This window comes from Rhea americana, unplaced genomic scaffold (genome assembly GCF_003343005.1).
Source record: "Rhea americana isolate MKP2758 unplaced genomic scaffold, rheAme1 scaffold_8, whole genome shotgun sequence".
Taxonomy (NCBI): domain Eukaryota; kingdom Metazoa; phylum Chordata; class Aves; order Rheiformes; family Rheidae; genus Rhea; species Rhea americana.
The window spans coordinates 5,161,462-5,168,232 of NW_028186978.1; positions in this window are offsets into that span (position 1 = coordinate 5,161,462).

Below are 6,771 nucleotides of genomic sequence, written 5' to 3' on the forward strand. Positions count from 1 at the left end.
CATAAATTCAATGCAGAAACCACTTACCTTTTTGTTGCTAGTAAATGCTTTTCCTTTTACACAAAAATACCTCATAAATACACGCACTTCAAATACGCATACTTCTGTCTCAAGCTATGTAGAGAAATAACACGCAGGATCTATTGACTGTATTTAAGCTATATGACTTCTTGAAGTTCTTATATCATTCTGTACATTACGATGATTCATTTTGTATGCTGCATATTCTATAGGATGTGAATAAGACRTTAAATCGGTCTCATACATAAGAGACAACAACGAAGCTAGATCTAGTCAGTGATTTGTTCAGGACAGTGCAAGAAAACCTGAAGACAAATTATATGACTGGTTGCCTCTCATTACCTCTAATTTGGGCCTCCATGAAAGAGTCTTTTCTTCACCTTTTGGTCCATATTGTACATATGATGTTATGACACATACATAACAAGAACTATACTTTGGCCTGAACGTGACAGTACATAAAGGAAGAATATTGAGGTCTTGCCATACATATAAAGAATAATATGGGCCTGGATARACCATAGCCAACCTATTATTGTTCTATTTCTTAAGAAGCTTTATAGAGCTTATTTCTTAAGCAGCTTTCCAGCACCACTCTTATGAAAAAAAAAAAAAAAAAAAAAACACACAGAGGGAAGTGTCTCTGTTGGTGGTCACTGGTGATGAAAAGTCCAAAAATCTCCTGTCTGAGAATGAAGGCAGAGACAGCCCACACAAGTTTGCACTCTTCTGATACACACAAACGTTATCTATTATAYTGCAGTGTGCAAATATGTTAAAAATTTATGCTTTATTTATACAAACTCATGTTACTGCTGTGGTAAAAAATAGTTTGGAAAGCAGCTGAACTTGTGAACACTTACACTTCAGACTATAGTTACATTGTTGAGATCCGCATTTTCTGCCTGGTTATAATTTATAAACATGGGATTTAGTCAGGGAAAGTCTTCAGACAGCTTAACTGTAATTTCCTGTGGTAAATGAAGTCTGATGAGTGAGGATATGAAATCTTGGAAAAGTTTAATCATTCTGAAGAAAGCTGTCCTACTTGATGTAGCAGAATTCATAAAACATTGTAAGAAGGATTGGCAGTATGCTAATTCTCTGTCCAGTCCAGTGTGGAAAATCCCAAATGAAGGGCTTCCACTTGAAAGCAAATGGATTTTTGCCCTTCTAATACGGTGGGATCAGGCCTCAGATCTAAGCAGATGTGGAAATATCATCAAATGTCCGACTAAGGAAATCACTTCAACCTACACATAGCTTCAATCACGTGCTTAAGTCTAACTGAAGGCAGTTGAAGTCATGGACTAACCATGAACTGAAGTGCTTTGTTAAATCTAAGCCTAAGTGATACATAGCAATTAAACATATGTTCTCCTTTGGCACCCTAGGAGCTGCACTTAGGCAGCAAATTTGAACAGAGAACTTTTTCCTGCTGCCCCAGGGAACTGAACGGAGATGGTATATAATACTTCTTCCAATATGATAAAAATGACATGCATATATCAAATGAATGGCAATAGCACAAAAAAATTGCTGTGGAGTTAATTTTTCCATTTTTTGAGAAGTCTTATTTGTCTTCTTTTGACTATACTTCACAGGGGCCTGGTGTATTAATGGATACTCTTTTCAGATGTTCCAGTTAAGCCTGTAGGATTAAAAAAAGCCCTATATACTGTTAACTGAAAACCTTTGCTGATGCTCCTGGGAGAAATATCTCAAGTTTTTTACATCAAAGGGCTTTTTAACTTATTTTCTCCCATGTTTCTTCAGTCTGTCTATGCATGTTTGTTTCTCCGTGCACGGCATCAGCACATTCCCCACGCAGGCACAGGCAGCAGTCACACACTCTCTTGGGACCCTCTCCGGTTACAAACCCCAGAGGGACAGCCGTGAGCTATAAACATCCAAACTGTAGCTACGCGAAGGATTACAGTCAGGCATCTGAGGGACATGTATCCCTGCAGCAGCCATGGTGCATGGGGCCGTAGAAAAGAAGCAGCTTCTGTCAGAAATGCTTTGCTGTTAAAACAGCAGTTTCTCATGGCCCTGTAACACTTTAGTTTCCAAAAGAGCAACTTGGTGCCTGCATAAAAACTTCCCTAAATGTTCACAGCCTGATCCAGAGCAATGCACATATACACTAGACTGATTCAAACAAAATAGGGGATTTTACTTGTTTCTAGAAAAAGATTTGCATGATCTTTTACAATAAAGTTTGACAGCAGTAAGAACTGCCTGTGTCGATCAATTCTCATAAAGCAGCTGTAGCTGTGGTTACCTAAGGATTTGTTGGCAAAGGGCTTGTTCTTTGTACAGAAGGTTGGAAACCAAGTCCCAAATGGTGTCTCATTCAGAAGGGAGATAGCGTCTGCGTCTGTGTGGAGCACAGAGAGGAGATTTGGGCTGCATCAGAGTCCTCTGATAGCTGCTTTGTGAAGAAAGGAGCTAAACATCCAGAATCCACGGCTTTCTCTAGCTTCCTTCAATAAGAATTGATCCTGTCAAATATGTTGTTTGACATGTCTTGACCTTCRCTTCTGTTGTTCAGTGAAATGAGAGAAAATAGTAAAGTCACAAAAAGTATCAAGTTAGCAAGATGATACCGTTTTCTGAGTAATCTTGCTCCTTCACCAATACTTCTTCCAACAATTCCATAGAACAGCTGTGAACGTAGCTACAACTTTGCCACTTGATTCATTTGTATGTCAGAAAGCCTGAATACTGCAACTTACTTTTTTTTTCTATAATCAACGGCAATTTAATTTATGAATATCCTTCAAMTTCCCTGCATTGCTGAACTTTTTTGTGGGATTGGAGGGAGGGATAGGAGGGATAAAGTAATATTTCCTGAATCACGATGCAGTAGAAGTCTACCAGAGAAATATCTTGAGGCATTATAAGAGGACTCAAGGGATTATATGTCAATACAGACACTCTCTTGMGGAGAGACATGAGTTCACCTGACTGTTCTCCAAGTTAATCAAGCTGTGGTTAGCCTAACACTGAGCCTTAGCTAATAAGCCATACTAAGAGGTAGGGTATATTAACTCAGGCCCAAAGCCAAACTAGTGTAAATATAAACCTCTGCCTGCAAAAAAAACTTGTAGTTATAAAGTTAACTTTAATTCCAACTCTGCCATCAATTTCATGTATCACCTTGGGCTACTCACTGAACCTATATGTCTCAGTTCCTTACTTGCAAAGTGGGGCTAGTAAACCTGCATTTCTCCCACTCTGCATACATTAAGATTGCAAGCTGTTCTAGTAAGATCTTAATATGTACCCACACAAAGACTTGAAAAACAAATGCAATTCCATCTGGCTATGGGGCTGCAAGTAAAAACACCTTTCTCAGTATGATGCTGAATGATTCTGTGCGATGGAATTGCCTGTCTTGTTTTTTATGGTACAGTACTTGATATGTTAAACCTACTGAAATACCTTTGCCCAGTCTTGTTTCTCCAAAGTCATGAAGATCTTCAGACCTTTTATATCTTGCTGCAGACCTTGCAATGACAGCTAACCACACCTCAAACACATCTAAGCAAAAAATATGTAAGAGATTTTCAAATTAGGTCCAAGTTGCTCATGATATATTTACTCATGCATTGGGTTTCACCTAGAACTACATACATCTGATGCATGGCAATTCTTTAAAGAACTGGGAAACTTTGTTAAACTGTTTATATTATTCATAGAAGCCAATGCTGCTGGTAAGATAAGCCTTAAAATTAGCAAGAATTCTCTCTTTTTCCCATTTTCCCAATACTTTCTGCTCTTCTTCCTGTACCTTGTTCCCTGTCATCTTTGGGGCTGTTATACTCAGAGAGGACTCACCTTCTGTTTCTGACTTACTGACCTTGGAAGAGCTCCCCCAGCTCTGCCCTCGGCCTAGATTCCTTTTCCCTCTACTATTCCCAGATCTTCTTCCCCTCCAAGCTGGAAGTGCCTTTGTGAAGACACAACCCTCCTATTTGCAACAAAACCTGTAGCCTCCTCCTAAATGCACGGGCTGCTGCTCTTGCAGCCGTTCTTGTTCTTCCACTCCAGTCTGAATGCACAAACAGCAGTCAGTAGCATCAGCCTTCAGCTTCCAGCTCTTCCTGCAGGGAACAGCTCCCCCACGCGTGGGACCAGAGAGGAGCCTTCTGATGAGCTTCTCTTACTGCAGCATAGCATTCGTCTCCCAAGACTGAAGACTAACAGCATTTCAAAATTTCCATGGAACAGGTAACCCAGAGCAGTTTAACAAATATTGATTGTTAAATCCAGGCTCCCCCCCCAACCCTAGTACATGCAAAGGCGATAAATTGCAATATTCAAAAATAGTTAGTGATCATCTAGTATTTTTCACAGAAATATGTGTCTTGGTGGGAACCTCTGGAGATCATCTTGCCTGACCTCTTGCTCAAAGTGGGATTACGTCCGTCCTATAGCAGGTCAGCTGTGGTTTTATTTAGCCAACTCTGGCAAATGTCCAAGGATGGTGATGCCCCTGATTTTCCTGGCAGCTTATTCCAGTTCACTACCTAGTGAACAAGTACTCACTCCTASTTTCCAAATGTCGCAAATTGAACCTTCCAAGCTGCAATTTATGGCTGTTGCCCTTTGATTATACCACCTGCTGCTACCAAGAAAAAGTTGTTTTGCCATTTTTGCAACTGCCCTTCAAGTAGCTGTAGGCTGCAACCAGATCCTCCCCTAACCCTCTCTTTGCCAGACYGAACAAGCTCAGCTCCCTCAGTTTCTCCTTGTAGACCGTGTGCTCCAGGCCTCCAACCACACCAGTAAGCCTTCTGCCAGACCCTCACCAGGCCCTCTCTAAGAAGCCATGTCCTCTCCATGTCCTTCCTGCATTGGGGAGCCCCAAACTGGACACTTTGTTCCAGGTGCAGCCTCACCAGGGCCAGATAGGGAGGAATAATAWTTTCCCTCCATCTGCTGGCCACATTCATTCCAACACAGCTCAGCTCAGTTCACTGTTTGCCTTATTTGTGATGAGAGCACGTAACACATGGGCTTATATTCAACTTGGCACCCGCCGTAACCCCCAGGGCCTGGTGAGCAGGGCTGCAACTSAGCCCATCACCTCCCACCTCCCGCACGTGCAGGCAGCAGCCCCAGCCAGGTGCTGCACCTCGCCCTGCTGAGCCCCTTGGGACTTCTCTCAGCCCAGTCCTCTAACGTAGCAAGGTCCCTTAGGTTTGAGACATATGGCATGTCAGCCACTCCCTACAGCGTAGCATTGCCACATGCACGATTTTTTTTAAAAAAAATGACAAAATGCAAGAGATATTTTAATTCTTTCAGTCACTAAAGAATTTTAACTGTATTTCTCGGCTTGCTGTGCTCATGCCTGGCTGTGTATTTCCAAGTTCTCATTCATTCCCATTCAATCCATAGACTCACTGAATTGCAGACCTGTCATCAGTCTCGTCTTGGCAGCCTGCAGCACCAGGGAAGGAATCTGTGAATATAGGATCTGTTTCCATTATCTTGTTTTCTTGTTCTTTCTTCTAGCACACAGGCTAGTAGGACTGGCCCTGAAAACCCCAGGATGCCTTTGCATCAAAGGAAAAGGATATTAATACTTCTATTTCCCCCTTTTCAGGTTATTTCTTCTGTCTTGAATATTTATGCATCTGTGAACTGGTCTGTGCATCAAAAGTCAGATGCTGCAGGAGTTATTCCCACATGATTTCTTTCTTCACTCCCAAAAGAGTTCATTTTAACATAGAAATAGCAGTGCATACATTGTACAGTGGTGGATTATGAGGCGATGTGATGCTTTATCAGCTGCAAATAAACTATGAACTTCAGCCAAAGGAGTACACACTCATAGGAGGCTTCAGATTTTACATGGGGCTTAAGTTAATTTTTGACRAAGTTAAGGATTAGATGTCTGAACTCAGATGTACACTTAACCACGTGAGCACGCCCAATGAAAGCAATAGGACTATGTAGGGGCTTAAGGTTATGTATGCAGTCAATTAAATGGGCTGTTGGGTCTGTTTTGCCACGCATTGCACCTAATTCAGACTTTTCGCTGAAAGTTTCACAATGCTGCCACCTTCAGAATAGGTTAACTATAGCTTTCAAAATAGCAGCAAAAGGAAAACTCCATTTACAAAGATAGCGGGCACTGTTCTGAGCCAGCAATGTGCAGGTCTAAACAGAAATCCTACCTGAAACACTTAAATATTTAGTAAATATCAACTATGTATCAATTATTTAAACATTTATTAAATATTTCTAGGGCTAGTTATGTCAATGAATAGTATTTTTATTTATCCTCAACTGTGCAGCTACTCTTAGTAACACAATTTTCTGAACATTTTCAAGACCTATTTCTGAAATAAACTAGACATGCTAAGAGTCCACTTCTGGAAAGYTGCACAAAAGTTGCAGGAACCTATTAATTCAAATAAGTTAAATAATTACTCAGTAAATTCCTCATGTGTCTGGAAGGGCAGCAGCAACAACAGCCAGTCAGAGATGYCTTCCAGAGCAGATATAAAACAGTGCCAACCTTGCAAACCATCTGCCCTTTCCCAGCAGTTATCACTATGCAAATTCAGAGGTAAAACATTCACGGCTCTAGATGAGAAATAGAGAAGGTCAAAAGTGTAAATTTAATCAAGGAGGATGCACTGGAAGTTGAGGAAATATAACAGTTCCATAGGGAATTATAAGTTTATGATAAAAATAAAGGAAAACAGGCAAAGACAAGAAAAAAAATAGCCT